Source organism: Notechis scutatus, chromosome Z, assembly GCF_049901735.1.
Source record: "Notechis scutatus isolate UNSWTSFEM ecotype Mainland chromosome Z, rNotScu1.2, whole genome shotgun sequence".
In the NCBI taxonomy this organism is placed as follows: Eukaryota; Metazoa; Chordata; class Lepidosauria; order Squamata; family Elapidae; genus Notechis; species Notechis scutatus.
In genome coordinates this window covers 92,674,591-92,698,573 of record NC_142025.1, presented here as the reverse complement: position 1 = coordinate 92,698,573, position 23,983 = coordinate 92,674,591, and the positions used below count along the sequence as shown (strand labels likewise).

The 23,983-nt window shown below is 38.6% G+C and overlaps 1 protein-coding gene across 6 annotated transcripts in view; it reads right to left on the bottom strand.

Moving 5' to 3' along the window:
• Nucleotides 1–23,183, bottom strand: part of THRA (thyroid hormone receptor alpha) — a 177,555-nt gene extending 154,372 nt beyond the window's left edge. The window contains exons 1-3 of one of the 6 annotated variants that reach the window (XM_087945606.1): nt 22,148–22,416; nt 19,724–19,753; nt 6,339–6,402 (exon numbers count right to left, since the gene is read on the bottom strand). The gene's annotated coding sequence lies outside the window, so the exon portion shown is untranslated. The other 5 variants (XM_087945604.1, XM_087945602.1, XM_087945607.1 and 2 more) reach the window with 5 other exon arrangements.
• Nucleotides 23,184–23,983: the final 800 nt, after the last annotated feature.

Here is a 23,983-nt window from a genome sequence, read left to right as displayed (position 1 = left end):
TATTGAAAATTCAAAGGACTTAATAAACTCTGAAGCATCATTGTAGGCAATATTTTTACTGGCTACATCTCTAATTTTTAAACCCTATCAGATACTTATTATAGGCTGCCAGGATCTTAATTTGGACAATTATCTGCTTTCAATTTTCACTTTTTCATTGTGGATGTGGTTGGAGAAGGGGGAGATAAGCTGATTTCCCCCCCAGTTGCTTTCTTAAAAGTTGGCACAGACTTAACACTGAATTGCACAATGTCCATCTAACTTCTGGTTGTTTGAAGTCTTTTATCTCTTTTCTCCTCTCAAATCAACTGGATGAAAGTAGTTGGGCATTTTCTAAAAAGTCTTGTTTTCCTTAATTTTCAAAATTATATAGTTTTTTTTGTGAGCAGCTTGTCGTATGCATTGTCGTATGCATAAATTATGTTGTTTAGTTAATGGTTCCATTTACTTCCAAATGCTTGAGTACTTAATTAGGAATTCTGAAATTTAAAAATTGGTATCTACAACAAAATGCTACAACATAGAATACTTCAGTTCCAGACTCCAGTCAGAAAGGTATGTTAGCTTCCATAATACAGATAGTCCTTGACTTACAACCACAATTGAATCCAAAATTTCTGTTGCTAATTGAGACAGTTGTTAAATAAATTTTGGCCCATTTTACAACCTTTCTTGTCACAGTTATTAAGTAAATCTGGCTTCCTTATTGACTTTTGTGACAGAAAGTCACAAAAGGTGATTATATGAGCCCAGGACACTGTAATTATCATAAATACGAGTCAGTTCTGATTTTTGATCATCTGACCATGGGGACAGCTGCAAGGATGAAAAGTGTGAAAAATGATTATAAGTCACCTTTTTCAGTGCTGTTGTAATTTTGAACGATGATTAAATGTACTGTTGTAAACCAAGGACTACCTGCACTAAATTTTTATTTTTCCTTACCAATATTTTAATGTTTATTTTCCACTAATAATCAGCTTAGTGTACCCAGTGAGCATTTTCACTGTCATAACTAAAAGTCTCCCGGTTCAATTTTTTTCCCTTAAAGAATGTTTATATTTTCCAAAGAATTCGCCTAACTCTATAAATACTTCATTTGTATAAATAAGTGCAGTTTTTCTACAGGGTCACATACAGGAATTAAATTCATTATTTAATTATACAAAATGGCCTATTTTGACTGGGATGATGGGAATTCTAGTTCTTCAAGTAGAGAGAGCAATACATTGTAAAATATTGATTTAGTTGGTAAAAAATATTCTGCAAACAGCACCCCTTATATAAACTATATTAATAAACAGGAAATTTTGCAGCATCCACTATATGATTTCCTCAGTCCACAGCAAAAGAGCAATTGCAGGACAGTTTGTTTTAAAAGCAATTTTGACCCTCTCAACAATCTACCTCTAACAATCTATCTAGTACAGATAGAGGCTTTGTGACAGCACTTCACAGATTTATTTAATTTATTTGTCTCTGTGTGTACACCTTCAAGTCAGTTTTTGACAACTGACATCTGGCTGGACAAACCCTGCAGTTTTCTTGGCAAGGGTTTTGGGAAGTGGTTTGCCATCGTCTGTTTCTTCCTAGGACTGAGTGTGTGATTGGCTGAAGTCCACCCAGCTGGTTTTTTGGGTAAAAATAGGGCTAGAATTCAGTCTCCCAAGTTTCTAACCTGATACCTTAACCACTAACCAAAGTGGCTCTCACATCACAGATTATGCTCCTAATAATCCAAAATAAGCATGAATCTAACACAGGCTTCCCTAACCTGGCACACTCCAGAAATTTTAACTGCAGTTTGCAAAAACGTAATCCAATCCACTTGGAAAGCATCAAATTTCAAAAGGCTGTTTCAATACACTGCTTGTCTCACAGCAAGAAAATCAGTAAACAGGGTCTAAGTAAAACAAAGCAGAATGACCAAAGCAACAATCTTATAAGTAAACAGGTAATTGCAAAACCAAAATATAAAACATTTAAATTTAAAAACTATTTAGTGAATTGTCTGGAATCTAAAGGAAAAGTTATGTCATGTTGAACAACTCTAACAAGATTAGACATCCCCCCCCCCTTTTTTTAAATGGGGAACGAATCCAGAAAGTTGAGAATATAAGAAACCAACATATCAACTAGTAGACTAAGTCCTACTCCCTTTGTTAAGGATAACTTATTTATATAACTTATACACTAAAACTATTTTAAAGCAAATAAAATTAAGCAAACTTCTCCACAATAACTGGTACAATAGTTCATCCTAGATAGTAAAGAAGCAAAATGAGTAAAAAAGCAGTTGGGGAGGGGGGCAGAAATAGTTTTAAGGGGAAAAGGGTGGCCTCAGTTTCTCCATCAAGCAAAGATGTTGCAAAGACAATCCCAGACAGGAAATGTAGCTTGCAATGCCACTAGATACGGAACTTGTGTTCAACAGCTTGGGGGGGGGCTCATGGTCTTCCGAGAAGCACAGTATTAGAAATAAGAGGTCAGCTTTTGTGGTGTGAAGAGGCCTCTTGGCATTACACAAGGGTGAGACCTTCCTCTAGTCCCATGGCGACATCCTTCTCACTATTCCCTCTCGGATATGTTGAGTTTGTGATCAGGTGACCAATGCGCCAACTGTTGTTTGAAGCGATAATCATAAAGAGAGAGGTTTACCACTTAACTGACTAGTTGTGAAAACTGGAAAATTCAGGTTTTAGTCTTTGGAGCCCCTTTTTCAATTCTATTAGCCTTTCCTAATGCTCATGCACAACACCAGGCTCAGTCCCACATCTGGTTTCTAACTACTAATGCAAAAAAGCCAGTGTAGTGTATTTGGTGAGGGGCTGGAATGAGACTAGGGCAATGGCACCCTGAACCCTTTCTTGGAGTGGCAGTTGAAAGGAAGATCGCCCTGGTTGAGGTAGATTGTTGAGAGAAGGTTAATGAGCTGCACAACCTCGTATCCTTTGCACCTATATAAAATCAGACATTTGTTTCTCTGCTCTAGCAAAAGCTATTTTGCATCTACTTTCTGAGAATCACCATCTCTTAAAGAATCTTTTTAAGATGTATATATGGGTTCTAACAAGGCAGGAGCACATGGAGGGGAAAGGATCTAAATCACTGGCTGGCTGTGGCCTTCTATTAAAAGATGCCCCATGAAAATAGGGGACAGTGCAAATGCTAAAGTATTATATTGCTTATTTGTGAGCAGTCAAAGCACACCACATACATTATCTCAACCATCCTTATAATTCTGTAAGGAAAGTATGACATGAATTTACCTAAGGCCATTGTCCCATTAAATTAGAGGCTAATTCTGGAAGCTATAATGCAACACATTAAGGTATCAGATTAGGAAGGGCTCTTTAAGGTTTACATCATAGGATTTCACTTGGCAGTTCATAAGCCGCAATCAGCATACCAACCACACAATGGTGTGTTTTTTAATATATTGGGATAGGATGAGGTTTGGGGTAGAGAAAGATTTGTAAGTGAAAGAGAGAAAAGGAGAAAGATGAAGTGGGCAACAAACCACAAAGAGAAGTTAGTATATGAAAAAAAATTGCTGGATTCATATACAAAGCTGCAGTAGACTAAAATTGAGTTAGGTAGTTAGTGACTCAACATATTGTCTGAGCACAGCAACCGGTTTAGAGTTTACCATATTATGTGAATTTCCCAACATATAAGATGAAAAAATAAATCAGGGTCCAGGTTTATCTGCTAAACAAACTCAAATTAAAAATACTTCTTACGGTATATGTTGCGCCCAATTATACATTATAACTTAACGTCCTGATTCATACAATATGGTAAACAATGCTTATGTCCTATGACACACAGAACCACAAATTATCAACTCCTACTTTAATCGAGTGCAGCGCATTTATTTAATATGTATGCCACCTCATAGGAAGTTACTCTGGGCAGTGTACAATCATTAAAATAAAACAATAAATATATAAAAACAATGAGTTATATTAAAAAACACAACCATCTGGTTCAGGAGAGAAAATTAAATACATACCACTTTAAGATAAGCCAGGTCTTGAGAATCTTATAGAAAAGGGGTGGAACTAGCCTTATTTCAGGGGTGAGAATGTATTGTGTGAATCTTGCCAATTGTTTTTTTTTTAAGCTGGAATGGCTGAAGGCTACCAATTTTATTTCCTCTCAACGTTTTTTCAGATTTTCACTGCTGTCCACATTCTGCAGGTGTGAGTGGTTTATGAGGTATAAATTTAATGAGCTGAATATTCCATTTATCCCAATGTTTTGTACTCCAGTTCATACCAAATCAATACATCTTCAAGGGCACCAGACTGGGGAAAGTCTCAGTCAGAATGTCAGACAGAAGTATTTCCCAGCCCTGTTACGTGATCCTTTTGACTAGAGGTTCCAAGATCTACTCCTTTACCACAGAGCTAAAACCTTTCTTCTAAAAATAGATGCATATTGTAACTTGTAGCCATTAACAGCACTTAGATCAGGGGGAACACAGGCCCATTCATAGCTGTGCTGGAGTGATAAATTTAAGAGCGAAATTCAAGATGAAATTAATAACATCTTTAGACCTTTCGGATTAAAAAAGAACAGCAGACATGAAAAGAAGGATGAGTCTCTGAGTCAACTGGGACCATAGGATAGGATAAGATTTTAAGTCTTGGTCCCTGCAGATTTTTGCTATTGGTAATGGGAGAGAACTTGAGTTTTAATCAGGATCATAATAGGAAAAGAGGTTGCACACACCTGCTTATAAGTAGTCCTTGACTTACAACCATAAGTAAGCCCAGGATTATGATCGCAAGTTGTTCCAATTGTTAAACAGATCATTCTATGACCGATGCAACTTTGTAACATTTTTATGGTGGTTGTTAAGTGAACCCATTGTCATTAAGTGAACCCATTGTCTGCAGTGGGCATGTTATATATTGCTTAAGAGAAAAATAACCAAACCATCTTAGCTTAGCACAGTGTGTCAATGCAGTTATTCTATATTTCCTTCTTTAACAGATTTCCTTTAGGGAAAAAGGAATGAAAATGCCCAGATCCCTATAAAAGTCCAGATGGGGCAATGCACAATGAAGGACATTCAAGTTCAAGGGTGTGCTGAGCCTTAAGTGGTTCGTTTGGTTTTGGCTTAGCATGTGTTCAAAACATAGTCACTGTGGCTTATCAACAATTGTCCTGTAGCTCAGGACAATTTTGAGTTACTCAGATTGTCTTGTATTATATTTTGCCCTAGAAAGAAGCCAAAGTATCTTGTTCCAGATTTTAATTAATGATTATTTTTGCTGCTGCTTTTAAAATAGGGTTTGATCTTGGAGTATTAACTGAGATTATTTTATTATGATGTTATATAGTGCTGCATAGGCTGTCTCAAAGTGACTGATTAAATCCAGTAAATAAGTAATTTTAGATAAACAAATTACTAAGTAATGCAATACATCAATAATTCTTCTTCTTCTTGTGCCCTATCTGTCATCGAACATTGGCAATAATGTTGGTGATCCTATTTTTATCAACAGCCGCACAAAAAATTGTGCTGTTGAGTTTTGTCCAAACCAGTCCCCTTAGAATTAGCAATGCAAAAAGCTGCTTGACTTCCAAGGAAGACCCTCTATCCCCGAAAATCAGCCAGCAGAGAAGTACAGCTATCAACAATTGTGCCACACAGAGAAAAGGTCATTCAGCCCAATCTGGTGCAGCATTGTTTCCTGATATTGCACCCAGAGCAACAAAGAGAAGTAGTAACAGAAGCAGCACCTAGGAAAAGAGATCAGTTCTTTTCCACTATCACTCCTTTCTTCCTCCCATTTTCTCTACCACCCCAACAAGCAGTGACAATAAAAATAAGATTTCCCCCAAGTTTTTTATTTTATATTTAGTTTTTTTTTCTTTTGGCAGAGAGGCAAGATAAACCAACTGGAAGAGGAAATTCGAATAGGGAGAAGAAAAAGGGGAGAGAACTGAATTCCTCATCAGACACACAGAAAATGCAAGGATATATAACTATTTTACACCGTACAACAATTACATCCTTTAGGACAATGGCCGCCAATCTTTCCGACTCTGTGGCGATAGGAGAGAGGATGGTTTACATGTGTGCCTGCTGCTGGCACAAATGGAGCTTCACGTACTGGTGTGTGTGTGTGTGTGTGTGTGTGTGTGTGTGTGTGTGTGTGTATTTGCCCACCGCTCATGAGGCCCAATTCCCAACAGGCTCTGACCTGGTACTGGGCCACAGACTGGGGGTTGGGGATCCCTGCTTTAGGTGATATTGGAACCTCACTTTCCTAATTAAAAGTGCTACTGCTTTAGTTCCAAATTTTGAAAATAGGAAATCTTACCGATTATGAAGGGGAGAGATAGGTGCATAAACGGGCTTCAATAACAAGCTTCATCTACAGAAATCTACAGAAAATACAAAGATATGTCCCATGGCATTACAAAACAGAACAGGTTGGAATTCTTTATTGCAAAGGTAAAGATCAGAGGTGCATCGTATCTCCCTGGCTAGAAATTATAGCCTCTGAATGTGGAAGGAACCAAAAGGTAATCGCAGTGATCTCAACTGTTCCCAGCAAAGTGTTGTGTCATCCTTTTGATTAATCGAATGGAGTAAGGCTGTTTTGTGAGCCAATTTGGCACCAGATTTTTCTCCATCTCAGCCTGTGGTTAATATAATTTCAGATCTAACTCTGGTTTGGCCAAAATTCAAAATATCAGAAACACCTAATTAGGATTCCTCATCAAGATGTTTTTCTTATCTAGCCATAGGAAACTTGCAATTTAGTATACGATGCAGCAAGCTTCAGGTATTTTATAACCAATAAAAATATATATTATAATGAGTCTTATTTCCAGTCATACTATATAAAATCACATATTTTTTCCTTTCTCCAGCCCTACTTTTGGGTTCCCAAGCAAAATTTGGGTATTCCAAAATAACAATGAGATCAAATTGCTTATTTGAGCATTTAGCCAAACAGGAAGTCCTCAACTTACGACAATTTATTTAGTGGCCATTCAAAGTTATATTAGTGCTGAATAAAAATGATTTATAGCCATTCCATACACTTATGATTGTTGCAGTGTCCCACAATCACATGATGAATATTTGGGCATTTGGCAAATATACTGGTATATATTTATGATGGATGATCAACTTATTTTCCAAAGCACCAAAGGCAAGACAAGAAACAAATTAAAGAGAAATTTCCTAACAGTGAGGACAATTAACCAGTGGAACAGCTTGCCTTCAGAAGTTCTAGGTTCATCACTGGAGGTTTTTAAGAAACCTTTCATAGCCTTTCTGAAATTGTATAGAGTGTTCTACTTCAGCAAGGGATTGGACAAGAAGACCCCTTCCAGCTCTATTCTGATCCTGATTGGATCTGATTGGATCTTTCATAAGGGTATTAGCAAAATATCAAACATTGGATATTCCAGCATGAAACTCTATTTGATATTTACAATGCAGGTAGTCCCTGACTTACAATCACAGTTGGGATTAAAACTTTCATTGTTAACAAAGCAATTAAATGAGATGTGTCCAATTTTAAAACTTTTTTGCTGTGGCCATTAAGTGAATTACATGGTTGCTAAGCAAATTTGGTTTCTCATGTTGACTTTGCTTGTTGGAAACTGGCTGGGAAAGTCTCAAATGACAATCACATGACCGTGGGATACTGCAATCGAAGTTTTGATCCCAACTGTGATTGTAAGTCAAGGATGACTTGCATTGTAAACACCAAATAGAGTTTTATGCTGGGACATCCAATACTTGATATCCAATCATTACCTTTTACTAATACCCATATGAAAGTCTCATTACCAGATAATCCACAATCTTTAAGATGCACATTAAACTATCATACTAGATGTAAGCCAATGGAAACATACAGGGTTTGCAAAACCAATTCCTGTACTATAATTAGATCTAATATGATGCCACAGGTCATATTGGAGTTAAAGAAAAACATTTTACCCCTACAATTTGAAACAATGAGTTGTAAACTAAAATCCTATACGTCATCTGAATGATAATGGGGGGAGGGGCGTTCAGCTTTCTACATTCTGTGTAATGAGTTGCTCTCACTAATTGTAATGTTTTCATTTTTTCCAAATGATTCTTTAACAGACATTATCTATCCAGTCAACACGAAAAGACTGAGATGCTAGCTAAAGGGAGAATTAATCAACGAAGTACAGCCCACTGTGATAACTGGCATAGAATCTACTGGTAAGCAGTTTATTCATTAGTATTAGACTTGATTTTTATGAAATGAAAATAAACTTACCGCTTCCCTCTCCTTGCTTCAACTCTAGTTTTCAGAACCAAATTAAATAAACTGATATTTGACTTCCAGTCTATCCATGACCATGTGTCCTACCTTTGACCCACATGAGCTTCAACTATCTGTGTCAGACTCAGACCCTGCTGTCACAAAACTAAGCCCCAGGCCTAATATATAGATAATATAACCATAAGTAAACAAGGCTACCACAAAATAGAATCAGGGTTCAAAGAGCCTTTCTAGTTCTTATTAATTGATTATTGCATACCACAGAGCCTTCAGATAGACCACATGCAACTATTTCTGAATACTGCATCCAATTCCCAATACTTTTAAATACTTACAAGATGCAAATATGAAAATGCCTAAATGTTGCTCTTCCCTACTGAGACCATATTTGATTTTTAAGTTATTATAATATCAAGTTGGTCAGAAATTTCATTTTTAAACACAGAGATGTATAACACCTAACTAACCTTGGTTAATCTGGAAAAATTGGGGCTGAAATTACTTAGTACGTGAATGGAAGATCTATTGACGAAGCCCAGGATTTCAAGTAGACTTGAAAAAAACGAACAAACAAACCAAAAGTCCCAGAAGATAGGAGTGAACCACTTTTATACTAATACCAAGAAAGTTACATGAACATATCCTGAAATCACTAAGAATCAAAGTAAAGCTTGATTTGAAGACTCATTACTGACAGAACAGTACACGTGCAACCCGAAAAAAATAAGTTCCTGCCCTGATTACCTTAAAGTCCAAAATCATGCATTTAAACTAGCAGCAATGCATTCTATATCCATGACACAATCATATCTATAAGCAACTTTCTTTCTTCACTATCAAGTTGTCCCTTGTAGGTTGAAAGCTTCCCTTTCCCATTTAGGGAATTAAGAAGAGAGAAACAGGCAAGGAGTACTTAATTTTTTATTATTATTATCTGTGGTTCTCAGGCTGCTTTTTTGCATAAAAAGCAAACAATTGCTTTTCCCCTCCTTGTAAATATGTGTCAAAAACATCTGATTTACAGATATAGAAGATGATGAACACCCATGTTCCATAGCTCAAATTGTCAATATTCCAAACTACTTTTTTCTTTGTATCTCCATTAGATATGTGGGTATGGGTGTGTAACACATAGTTTGACATTGTGCTTATTAAATATTTATACTTTTAATCAGCTCGAATATTTAGTTGATTTTTTAAAAAATGACCACATCCCACAATTACAGGTAGTCCTTGATTTAAAGCAGTTCATTTAACGACAATGAAGTTACAACATCACTGAAAAAAGTGATTTATGACCATTTTTCACATTTACAACTGTTGCAGCATCCTCACTGTTACATGATCAAACTTCAGAGGCTTGGCAACTGACTCATATTTAGGATGGTTGCACTGTCCCAGAGTCATGTGGTCACCTTTTTGCCACCTCTGATAAATAAAGCTAATCAGAAAATCAGATTCACTTAACAACTGGGTTAGTAACTAACAACTACATGATTCAGTTAACAACTATGGGCAATAAAAGTCATTAAACCGGGCAAAACTTACTTAACAAATGTCTCATTGAGCAACAGAAATTTTGGGCTCAATTGTGGTTGTAAGTTGAGGACTACCAATATAGGCATAGGCTATATAAATATCTCAGAATCTTGGGCACCAGGAATGTATTTCATGATGTATGGAAGCCAAGGACTTGTTTTTTTGCTTTACTCCATATACCCGTATAGGTGCTTGGCAACCAGCTCACCTTTGGAGCCCTTTGCACCTCACGTTGACAATTTTCAATGTACTTTGCTGGTTTCTGATGCTTACTTCTGGTTTCCAACAAAAAATGCTCAAGGAATAAAATGGATTCACTTAACAACAGTGGCACTTACTTCATGACTACAGCAAAAAAATGCCAAAAAAAATCAGGTCCATTCATGTCATATTTCAACTTAAGAATGCAATGACTTATGACTGTAAATTTGGGCCCAATTACAGTCACAGGTCAAGGATTACTTTTATTTTATTTTATATCATTTTATTATTTATTTTATTATTTATTTATTTATTTATGTATGTATTTAGCTGCCCATCTCACCATGAGGCAACTTTGGACAGCTTACATTACAACATTAAAAATATTAATTTGTTGCAGCATAGCAAATTAATGGCTAACAAAAAACATCTATCCAAGAGCTGGTTAATATCTATTAATATCTATAAAAACCCACATGATGCTCTCGAGAGCATGTAAGAAGAACAAGCATTACCCCTAAGGAATGCCATCTATATAAAATAAGACGTAAGAAATGTGTAGACAAAAGTGCTCCTTCAAGTAGCCCAAACAGTTTTCTGAGATGGTACACTGTGTAGCACCTCGCCAAATTGGTACAAAAGAATCAAAATTCTAGTCCTCCCCCTTCTGATGATATTAGTGCATCACCATACTTGCTTGGTTTAAACACACACACATACACACACACACACACAAGGTTTGCCTTTATGCCATACATCTATCCCTTTGGGTTGCTTTTCATCTTGTATATTCGAGTGTGTAGTAGGAAAGGATAACACTGCCCTTCTGTCCTTAGATATGCCTGCATTATTAAGTCTTTGCTAGCACCAATTCAAACTATTTTTAAAAAGGTATAAATTTGCATATTTTCATCTGGATATATTTTCATGTATATACATACATGGACACAATGGCCCTCATATTTGAAATGCATTTTTCTCCTACTATAAACATTTATTTTTTAAAAAAATAGGAAATCTCTTCCTTTTCACTTGATACCTTTTTATTGTTGTTTTACTTTTGTTGCTCATTTATGGATTTAGCAGACAGACATATCTTTTGTCTTCCATCAAGGTACTTAGAATACTGAAGAAGAGAGTCCTAAGTTGTTCAATTAAATCTTTATTAAGGTCACAGACCAGCAAAAACAAAATGGGACACAAACAATTTATAATTTTTAAACAGCAGTATACCAACAAAAATTATACAAGGTCCCTCTCTATTTATTTACTACTACTGAACATCTAAAATACACTATTTAATCCTATGTATATATGCAATATATGTACATACACGTTACATGGTATAATGTGTATAGGCACACAAAAGGATACATTAGATACTATATATACTGTGTACACACACACCTCTTCTTAAACTATACACCTTCAACCCCACACACCCAAACTCTACTTTCTGCCATACATTTAATATACCTTCTGTTCTAATGATATTACACATATTTTCCACGACTGTTAGAGCCAGGAGATGTCATGGGCATTGCCAGGAAATTATGGACAAGAAGGTGGCAGTGGGCAACCAAAAGTGCATGGCTGGGGCCTATACAACCACCTTCCCCCTCACCTTAATGAAGCCTCGGCATACTAGCAGAAGCACTGGCAACACATAGTATCCGTTCATGTCGGTTGGAGAACACGCAGGTGCGACAGAAAGAGAGTGAACCAGATCCAGACGTTTCCCAGCTCCCCTCGGCCCAGAAATACCAATCTCACACTCCCCCTCTCTGCTAGCAGCCGCCACTTGTCCCTCTCCCTCCCCGCTGCCAGGTGATCCCTTGTTCTCTGCCCCTGCCCCTGCCATTCTAGAGGGTGGGGGGGCGGCTGGAAGGCCAGGCATTCCCACAACCTGACCGAGCGGGTGGGAGAGGGGTGATCTGGGCGGTGTAACCTAGCAGCCCCTGGCCGCCCTAATCTGCTGGCAGTTGGGGCAGGCAAGTCCAGGCGGGACAAGATGCGGGCTGGAGGAGTGGCCCAGCAGCAGCGGCTCAACCTAGTTCATCTTCGTCTCTGCCACCAGTTGCAGCAGGAAGGGCAGGCAGGGATTGGGGGCGCGGCCAACTGGGAAAGCCAAAATGCTGCCCAGCCTGGAGCTGTCGGCGGGAGGGGGGGCAAGCAAGGCAGGGCCTGCAAGGGAGGCTTTAAGTTCCCAGCCCTTTCTTTCTAAAACTGTCCAAAAGAGGGAGGGGAGGAAGGCTCCCATTTGGTCCCTTTGTCCCTATACATGACAACAACTTACCAGGCAAGCAGCGAAGGTAGGCAAGTGGGGAAGGAACCAGAGAGCAGCTGGGCTAAAGGCATCTGCAAGCGGGGAAGGATCCAGAGGGCAGCTGGCATGCAGGTGCTGCATGGTAGGCCAGATGTGAAGGCAGGCAAGCGGGGAAGGATCCCTGGCCTACCACACAACACCCGCATCCCAATTTTCTCTTCTAAAAATCAGTGTCATGTACCTATTGAATATGTTCAAAACAAAATGGGGTTCATTTTCCTATGTATCCTTACACACCATGGCATTTTCCACACATGCTGATGCTTTCCTCTTATGTAGTGATGAATGTCCCACAAATGTGCAATGTGCTTTCCCATATATTAATGATTAACATAATTAACATAATTCAGAATTAAGGTTCTGGCTTCTTTCTAAAATAGCATGCAAACTTCCAGTATAATTCTGAGTATTAATATTTCTTCTTTCAATAATTAAACACTGTCATTCTATCCTGACAAATTTCTAGCAATATTCTAGGACAGTGGTTGCCAAGTAATGGGCCGGGGACCATTGGTGGTCCACAAGAAAATTTTGGTGGTCTGCAGAGAAAAGTCACCCTCAAAGCACCCCCCCCCCAAAGCAATTAATCCAGGCTACGCAGGAACACAAGGCTTGAGTCGCTTGCATTGTGAACAACATGAGGTAGTGAGGGGAGGGGGAAAGGGCGGGGGGGAACTTGCCCCACGTGCCTGGCCTGGCCACTGGGCTGCTTCTTTCCGCTTCTTTCTTCTTCTGCTTTTGGCTGCACACAAGAAAAGCAGCTAAAGTCCTTCTTTCTCTCCCCCAAACTCTGCCAGAAATGAGTCTTTGACTTCCTGCTTCAAGAGGCTATGCTGGCAAATGAGTCTTTGACCTCCTGCTTCAAGAGGCTACGCTGGCAAAGACTCATTTCTGGCGGAGTTTGGGGGGAGAGAAAGAAAGACTTCTGCTGCTTTCCTTGTGTGAAGCCAAAAGTCTGTCTCTCTCTCTCTCCCCCTGAGAATGGAGCTGGAGACGGTATCCCGCGATCCCAAATAAAGAATAATCGATTGGTAGGAAAACAAGGTGGGGGATTTTCCTGCAGATTTTTTGGGGGGATTTTCCCAGGGTCTCTGGTCCACGGGATTTAAAATTATGAGTTTGGTAGTCCCTGAGGTCCAAAAGGTTGGTGACCCCTGTTCTAGGATTAATATTATACCACATTGTGAGCTTTGTATACTGTTTATAATGAGAAAGGTCAGCAGATAAGGTACCCCCAATGAATAGTGAATGTTAAACCTATGTGCTATGCACCCTACCTGTCCTCTAACCAAAATTCTAAAGATAATAGGGAGTATTGCTCTATCAACAAGATAAATGTACAATATGTTCAAGTTGTTTTATATTATATACAAAATGTTCAGTTATTTTCTATATGTGATATGAAGATTCCATATATAGTCTCAGGCAGCTAAATATCTCAGGAAATCTAGATCACTGATCCAAAAAAAATACAAATTTGATGTATTACAAAAAGTGAGCCTAGACATTACCAAAAAAGTATTTGAAAGGGAAAACCAAGTCCAGGTAGCTATAGCAGATGAACTGAACTCCAGAGAATAGGCAGTTTTCCTAGTTTCAAGTATTTTGCCTGGGATGCGGATCCTTCTAGGTGCTAAATGGTGATCAGTTATTTACAATGAAGGTAGCTTATTTATCCTGTTTTGATTCCTTGTTCCTTCCAGATTCCTTGGTAAATTTAGGAATGGCTACTATCACAACATGTGTATTAGTGCCATATGAGGCAAATTTCCATACTGTGAAGAAGACGCCTGAATTAAATTCTAATGCAGAAATGGAATAACTATTCCCACCAAATCTGATAAGCCTCAAAAGAACCTGGAGTTCAAACCATCATCTCAGCCAGCATAGCCACTGTGCTTACTAGTAAGGGGAGCTGCAGTCAAACAGCTCTACAGATGGGGCAAATTGAAAAAGTGCTCTAGAGAAAGCACTCCTGTGGTTAAATAGGAAGGAGGTAGGCCCCAAGATTGAACAAATGAGGGTTGAGAGTAAATAGAATAGAATAGAATTCTTAAAACCCCCGAATAAAATTGAAATTATTGCAGGATAGTAGGCATAGAGACTCCCATAGAGACTTCAGACTCCCAGATTGGAAATTATATTATCATGCCGTGGCGTTAACATGGATAAGGGAGTGGATTCATTTTAAAAATAAAAGAATTTTAACATTAGAAGGCCATGATTTGCAGACAGGATGCATGCCTTTATCTGGGAGAAAAAAAGCAAAACACACTCATATTTTCACCGACGTCAAATCAGGGATGCACTTATACAGGACTGGGGGAAAATCAAGAAAAAATATTATATTAAAATACATGGCTGGCTATCAACCATGGAAACAATGATCTACCCAAATACACTTGGCCTAGACAAAATGGTAAGATACAGTGAACTATTAGACAAACAAGGGAAGCTAATAACAAACCAAAAATTGAGAGAGCAAGGAATAAATATAGATTGGTGGCCATATTTACAATTGCAGATGAGATATAAAAAAGACTTAGAAGAATATGGCATTGATAGGGAACAACAACAATTAGATAAAATTCTACTAGGATCAGAAGAGAAATTTATAATGAAAATGTATAATTATTTGTTAAGATTCGATAGAGAAGAAGAAATAGTAAAAGGATCTGGGATAGCCTGGGCAAGGAACTTTGGGTATAATATTCAACTAGAAGATTGGGAAAAAATTGCAGACAAAAAATTATAAATTAACAATGTCTGTTGCATACAAGGAAAACTTCTATAAAATGTTTTATTGTTGGCATTTAGCACCGGCAAGATTGGCAAAGATATAACCAAATATGAATCTAGAATACTGGGAGTGCAAACAAAAATATGTTACCTACTTTCATATGTGGTGGCTGTACCTCAAAGCGAGGAAATACTGGGTAAAAATAAAATTTGGCTACAGGAAATTATAGGTCTTCAAATTGAACTTAAACCTGAAACGTTTTTATTAGGAATAATTAGAGGAGAATTTAATGAAAAAAACCAAATATATTATAGTGCATATAGTGACACGGCAATAATTGCTTTTGCACAAAATTAGAAATTGGACAGTACCCCAGTATGGTAATAAAGTAAGTGTTGGTTTGTGCAGAGATGGTTAAACTTACATTGGAATTGCAAAATAGAGAGGAGTCGGAATACTATACGGTCTGGGATAAATAGTATAGCTGATTACACAATAGAAATAAGAACTAAAAGTAGAAATGTATGTAGATATACATGAAATTGTCGGTATCACAGTGTTGTAAAAATGTACAAGAGACTTGTCATTGTGAAAAAATACAAATAACATTATTTTTAAAAAAAGAATAGAAATTCTTTATTGGCCAAGTGTGATTGGACACACAAGAAATTTGTCTTTAGTGCATATGCTCTCAGTGTACATAAGAAAAAATAAAATACATCAAGAATCGTAAGATACAAATGTGACAATCTTCACCCAACACAGCTTTTCTCCTTGAACATTCATTCTGGTGGTGTTCCTGTATGACTCTAAGCTCCTTGGAAGCATCCTCAGACTAAACATTCGTTTTTCCTGCCTCACAAATAATGTCTCTCCCTCACCTCACCCCGCACCTCCTTTTTTCTTCCTCTGTGATGGAAACAACCATTTAAATCAAACTACAGCGACAGAGGCTCTCCACGTGCGTTTCAGCTGACATATCTCCGCCCATGTACCACACTCACACGCACTAACCCACACACAGCCACCGTTCATGCCAGCAATAGTGAACTCTGCCCCACTTCCAGAAGACAGAGCATGCGAGAAAGCTCTCAGAAAGACACAAGATTTGAAAAGAAGGCAGCAGCCTGGGGCAGGACCAAGCCTCCGCTGAGGTTGCTTATACTATGTTTGTACAGAACTGTACATGGCCTTAATACAGGCTAGGCCACAGCAGTGGGAGGGGGGGGTTGAGAGGGGAGCTAGACCACTTGACTTGCATCTAATCAAGGAGTTCTTCCCAGATCAGCTCCTTGATGGCTCCTTCCAACAGTTTGGTCTTTCCTGAACATTGCAGAAATCAGATGTATTTTCCCCAAAACCATGACGAAGGGCTTGCCCGCACAAAGTCAGCATTTTGCCTAGTCAAAACAGGCAGAAATCAAAAGAGGAAAGTAGGGGAACCAAGGCAACAAACACAGTAAACTAATCTGAATTGTCTCTAAACCATACAATCTAAAGAAACACAACCCAGAATTCATGATTACCACATTTGGCAAAATGGCTAGGAGTAAGTTGTTTGTGCAAAACAAATTTCACTCCTGACATGAATTCATCAGGTTATTTTAGGAAACATCATATTCTCTTTTCCCTCATCTGCAATACAATATTTACCTATCTAACGGGACTGTTGTAAAGATTTACTGAGTTATAGAAATGACACACTCTTAATAACAGAAACTGTCATCTAGGTTCAAAGTACTTTTATTAGGATCTACTCCATCAACATTTGTTTAAAAGGATTATGTTTCCTAACCTTAATACAGTATTTCAAGTGCTATACACTTCTCAACATTGAACATAAAAATAAGAGGAAATATCTCTGATATTGGAATGGGTTTTTAAATACTTAATGCCTCACTTCATTTCTAGACATCAGTTTTTCTATATATTTTAAAGAGAGAAAAAAATCCAATATTCATTATAAAGATACTATATACATGGATTTCTTAAACTCTTCGACATAGCAGTTTCCTTAAAGACCATGAAGAACCCAGGAGTAATATTCAAATATCAAAATATTTTACATACAAACATACATTCTTTTTCTTTATTGAACAATTTGCAAAACACTTCGACCCTGAATCCCACCTGACAGTGGCTACATACAATGCAAATCCAATTTTAATAAATACCGGTAGGTTAGAAAGATAGTCATGGAAGGTCCTGGTTTATTTTTATTCCTTTTTTAAATTGCCTGAGTATTGCATCTCAATCAACTGATGAGAGATTCAGCTGGTTAAACTAGAACTAAATCATACAAAGTACAGACAAATGATGCTCTCCTGTTCATAATTATATTGAACTACACTTGTGATCCTTAACTCTAAAATAAATCATGGGTTTAAAGTCATTTAATATCATAGGAGAAATCACAATTTTACTGATTGGCATACTCCCACCTATGTCTATCAGCGTAGCAGATGATGTCACAAACAAATCACCCTGTTTGAATTCTGCTAATAATTTTCATTATTGCATCAATTAAAATTGAAATAATATATTAACTGAAAAAGCATACATTATAGGAAATGGCTTTATTAGCAACCATATACTATACTCTTATTCAGCAATTGTGAGACACCTTTTTTTTTTTGGCTAGGTCTGCCTGCTCCTAAAATTTCCTCATGTATGGGGAAAAGTTACCATATCTGGATCAACAACTTGAAAACCAACTGGCCTCAATTTCAGATACCACAGGATGGTGCTATTGCCAATGGCTGTCTGCCCCCACAGCCTCTTCGGGAAGACTCTTCTATTACATTAGTAAAACTCTGGTTGGTCCTTAATAAAAGGTTAATGTTTCTTCTGAAGCAGATAACATGATGGTTTTAAGGGAGAAATTATTAGATTTTGATATACAAGAATAAAAATCAAATGATGTATTTCAATTGGTCCTGGTCAAGTTATTACCTTTTAGTCTTGTCCTCCATAAGGCTATTTGCCTTTTCTTAAGCAGATATGGAAACTGTCCACTAATGATATCGGGATTATGTGGAAAGCACATACATACACACACACACGCACACAGAATATTAGCAAATAGTGCACTTCTGCAAGCAAAAATACCAATCACCATAACATGCTCGTATGCGCTCACTGCATCAATCTGAGGTAAATATGAACAATGGATAAGTTCAAAACAGTAGAGAGTAATAATAATGTATAAAAGCATATAAAAACATTTAACAAGAAAATTAACCCAGCAGCCAATGACATCAAGTAGAAACTGATGTGGGACATCTCAGAGCAATGGGAACAACTATAATATAATAAGAAATTTTACAAATGTAAGTGTGAAAAGAAAAGCTGAGTCTGTAATAGTTTCTGTAGTTTTTATTGTACTCTCTGTAGTACCTGAAGCTTCAACCACAGTCAATATGGAGTGGAGGTCCTGAAAAAAAGCATTTCAGGGTCACCCTAGCCAAAGGTCAACCCAGGTGAGATGAAGAGGACAGTATGGCACTGATATATAAAAACTATGCTAGAACACTTCAAGTATACCATGGCTCAGCCACTTCAGCCAAGCACACAACTATTAATTTTTACAGGTAGGGAAACCTGTTTGGTTGTTGTTGCAAAGCTACCAGGAAAAACCACATTATGTATCACCTACTACAATTTAATCCCCATGCGAGCACTTCTAGAAGCCTTAAATGGGATCTATTAAATACTGCCCAAATCTAGTTGCAGCAGGGCAAGGCACCCACCCATCTTTGAAATGTATGAGACCTTCCCCCCACCCGCTCCCCATCTCAAAAACAAGTTTATAACTGCTCTCCAAGACAAGCTTAACTTACATATGAACCATAATCAAAACAAAATGTTACGTCTACCAACACAGATCACTGGGTGAGTTGGGGGGAAGAGCAACATCCCTTAGCCAAGTAACCACAACTGATTCTGAATATCTTGTTTTAAAGTAAAGGGCACCAATTTTGGGGTTGTGGTATTTCTTCCGTTTATGTGAAATTTAAAAGCTATTTCTCTCTCTTTCATAACCAGCTGCTAAAACTATACATTCCCATTTTGTTGCCAAGTTCCAGTTGTTTCAGATGGTTGTCCTTAATCTGATGCCTGCCAAATTTCCCAGACTATAGTTCCTATAATCTATAGACATCATAGCTTGATCTCCAAAGCCAATTTAAGGGGAGGAACATTTTAGAACAATGCAATTTGGTCATAAGCTAATTTTGTTCTCCAGAAGGTGATAACTACTTAAGAGTGAGTGAGTGTGAGTGAATGTGTGTGTGTGAGAGAGAGACAGACAGACAGGCAGAGAGTGTGAGAGAGAGCACAGAGAGAGAGAGAGAAACCAAGAATTTCACACACAAGTTTCAAATCTAGCAAGGGTGTTTTTACATACTACAGTGAGATTAATTAAATTGCTCTTGTGCACATTTTGAATGTATACATTAATATTGCTAGTTGGTAGAAGATTCAGATATTGTTAATATGGTACACATAGAAGGTTTACCTTCAGTCTAAGTAGTGCGAAGATCTGCATTCCTATTACACACGTATGGGGTAGATGGACATTACTCCCAACACAGCAATAAGAATACCTCATGGTTGCCTTACCTTTTTGCCTTGTTCACAAAAGTCGCTCTTCTAATATAAGAAAAAAAATTCTGGTTTTAATTCCCTGCCTTGACTTCTAAATAAGTCATACTCTTGGCCTGCACTAACCTCTTTACTTGCTTATTGCCACTGCAAGCTGTTTTAGGGTGGGCAAAGCTGAGGTCATTTCCAGATCATGACCTCTGCTCTTCTAAGGGCAACCACTATCCACTTAATGCTTGTAACTTCCTTCAAAATCTTTTATAGATTTTTAAAAAAAACTTTGCTAGTATTACATTCCCTTTTAATGATATTAAAAGGCAACCTTAATATATATTTTTTCATTCTCCCACATTTCTATATGCAGGATAAAAGAAGAAAGTAAAGTGACAATTAATACTACATAAAGCAGCAATTGCAAAGGGAGATCTGGATGTGAAGCCAGCGTAATAGCCATGGGATGATGAAGAGAAGTGCAAATAAAGATATGACAAAATCTTCCTACTTAGTAGAAAAATTAACTAGAACTATCCATGCCCAATGAAAAACGGCATAAATGTGCCTTTAGTCTTGTTCCAGGTTGGAAGTTGACTTCTTTACCAGAAAGAAATTTTCCCCACATTTGCCGCCAAATTGTTACATTCCGGTTGGATATTGCTTTTTTTTTAAAAAAAAAAAACAATCAATAATATATGAATGTCAGAAGTGGTTGAAAGACATCTGCTGGTATCTGGTTGAAAAGATACCTGCCTAATTACCTTTTGATGATCCACACAAGGGGTGATCTCTGGTCTTTAAAGGGAAAAATGGCTATCTTTCCTTCCCCTACAACCCCCAACCCATCAACCTGCACCATAAGCAAACTGATGTATACCCATTCTCTCCCTCACAAAGCAGGGGAGGAAAGAAAGCTGGGAAAGCAGCAACACTGACAAAACTGGAGGCAGGGTGGCACAAGGCCCTTCCTTTCAAGACACATGCAAAAACTTGCATGCTGACTGGGACCAACATGGACATAAACTGAGATATAATTTAGATTTATATCAATCTCTGCTCAGCTTTCTCTTTCAATTTTAAATAAAATTGAGAGCTACGCAGAAGCATTTGCAGACATCTCAAAGCTTCTGATTTTTAAACATTGACATGCATTAAATGCTCAGGATTAATCCGCCACTCTAACCATGTTCCCCTACAGACAGATGTCTCTCTGACAGCACAGTCGCCCCTCAGAATCCCCCTTTCTTTAAGAACAGGATCCCTGCTGCATGGGTTCCTTTTCAACACAAAGTCCCCCTTCCACCACCCCCTCAAGCCAAAAGGGGGACACTTCACTCACCCTGAGCCCTTCCCCTATTTAAAAAAAAATGGAATAGGAAAGTTAAATCTAGCTCTACCAGAAAATGGGCCTTGCTGCCAACATTAAAAAACGCAATCCCCCCTACAGCCCCCCTAGACTTGTGACCACCAGCCACATGCCAAACGTCCTTATTTTTAAAGAAAATATTTACCTATATTTCCCCCTTTAAACACAAATAGAAAAAATACCCTCCTTTTTTCTAACTCTTCTACCCCCCCCCAATCAACGCAAATGTCAAAACTAATTTCCTATTGTCAGCCTTTGCAAACAATCTTTGCATTTAAAAACAACAAGAAATATGCAAAAACAGAGATACCTTCCTGAGATTAGTACCAGAGATGCAAACAGTAAGAAATCAAATTCATGCAAGAAGGAAAAAAAGTGGGGAATTAACCCTGCCACCATCTCTTGCGAGGAGGGGGTTAGTGTTAGTAAGCAAATTCTTAATTTTTGGTGTTAAAAATAAATTTGATTTTGAGATCATCACTTCTGAACAAACCAATTTTTTGCCTCCCCCCCCCCTCTACAAATTAACAGAAATCCCAAATCAGCACCAATCTCCAGAAAGTGCAATAAATAAACAAGCGTCTCTCTTTGGAAAGAAAAGTGTCTCCCTTTTTCTCATTTCTGCCTCTCCTTAAAGTCTTCCCTCTTTCCCTCCCTTGCTGAAAAGAGAAGGGAGTATGTATGTATGTATGTGTGTGTATGTATGTATGTATGTATGTGGGGAGAGAGAGAGCGTGAGCCAAACGGGAGGGAGAAACATTAAATGATGAGATTAAAAAAGGGGGGGGGGAGAGGAGACGAGGTTTCACTCCACAAGATTCCACAAGCGAAAAATCCCTATATGGGAAAGGAGGGGGGGGGCGCATCTTTTTCCCACCACCCCTGCCTAATCTCTTCTAGATTTGCAACGTTGGCAGTGACAGGAACAGCTGCGAGGGGACGGGGAGTGCAGGGTGGAGACAGCTGGAAGAGGGTGGGGGGCCGAGAAGGGAAGACATATTGGGGTTCACAAGCGTATACGAAGCTTTCCCTTAAGAAGCGCAGAGATCCGCAATTCGCTCCTTTCACCCCCCGTAACCTACCTCTGGCGAGGAGGAGGCGGCGGCGGCGGCTGCTCTCCGTCTTCTTCTTTCTCCCCCGCCCCCCCTTCTTTGCAAGCAGGAAGCTGGCGTCCTGCCCCCCCTCCCCTCGCAAGCTGGAGTTTCCCCGCGCGCTCCTTCGCTGCAGCCCCAAGGGAGGGGATCGGTAGAGAAGACGGCCAAGAGGGGTTTGTAAGATCCGGGCTCGGGCAGCAGCGGCGCTCGCCTGGTGCGTTTGTGTCACTAGAGCTGGGGAAATGGACTCGAGAGCCGAAGGGAAGGAGGCCGGCCTGGCTCCTCCTCCTCCTCCCCCTCTCCCCATCCCTCCCCACCGCCACCGCGGCCGCCTTGGCTAACGCCTGCACCCTGCAGGCCGAGGACGCGCTGTGCCAGAACGGCCGCCGCGCGCACAGCGATTTTCCTCCTGCAAAGGAAAGGAGGGAGGAGGTTCGATCCCCAGCAAAACACCTCGCCTTCCACGGTTCTTCGCAGCCCCCGTGCACATTTTTCTCTGCGTTACAGAGGCATATATGAAAAACTGGAAATTCGCATCATGTTCGAACAGCGAAGAGCTTATCCGAGCATTCTGTCCATGTACGCTTTCTCGGAAACCTATGTCCCGATTTCTTCAACTAGGCTTATTTCCAAATAAGGGTACATTCTACTCCAATCCTAGCAATAATTTGTTTCGAGCATTCTTTTTTAAAAAAATACACCTTATGTGTATATGAATAAATCTAGAGTTCCCTGTTAGCGTGGCCAAATTCTACCCCCAGCTGGAAAGACTTTTTACAGCTTGTGCAACCAAGAAGAATCAAACAGATAAAGTGTTTACGCCAGTGATTACCCAGCTGCATGCCAAGTTCTGCCTGTCATACAGTTGAAAAAGCGCACGAGCCTAAGAGGAAATAAACGAAACACAACACTCACTACTGTACTTAGGAAAGTATGCTCTTCTTACCATAGGGCAGACGTCAACAACCTTTGTAAGAGGGGACTACTTACCCTCCAGACGTTTTAAGAGGAGCAAAACTGTAGTGGGTGGAGCAAATATGAAGTAGGCAGAGCTATACCACACACGTGGCTAGAGCTGGGATTTTCAGTATAATTTATATACTGTACTGGACTTTTTTTTTTTAATCTTGAAAGCATTTCACATAGCTTTATAATTTTTGCCATATTAATATTAGCATTTAGTAATAGTAATTTTGACTGGGTTTATGCCACACTTTAAACTGGATTTTTGTTATTAAAGCCACAGTTGAATATCTTCACACATAATTAAGCCTGAAGCAAACAAAACAGTATTGAAATACATAATTAAGCCGTAATCTGTTTTATTTGATTTAGGCTCAGTAGCTGATGTGATCATTGTAGGATATAATTGTCTTACTGTGTTGTGTGAACCTAAGTCACTTGTATAAACAGAACAATCAATTAGATTGTATGTAATGTGAATGCAGTCTTTGAGCAAAAAGAGTAAAGAATAACAACGGTACTCATTATTTAAGATAACCTAGATGAAAATTAGCTCAATTATCAATTATCAGTAGAATCTTATTACTATTTCCTCAGTGAACATAAAATAATTGGTTTGGAAGGGACCCTAGAAGTCGTCTAGTCCAACCCTATGTTCAAGCAGGAAACGATATCGGAGCTGGGAAACGATGGACCTTATATTATTTGTGATTTCTGGGAATTGAAGTCCACAAGTCATAAAAAAGCCATCGTTCTCCACTCTGTCTTGTACTATTCCAGACAAATGGCCATTCAGTCTCTTCTTGAAAGACTTCAGCAATGAAGCACCCACAACTTACTGAAGCAAGTCATTCCATTAAT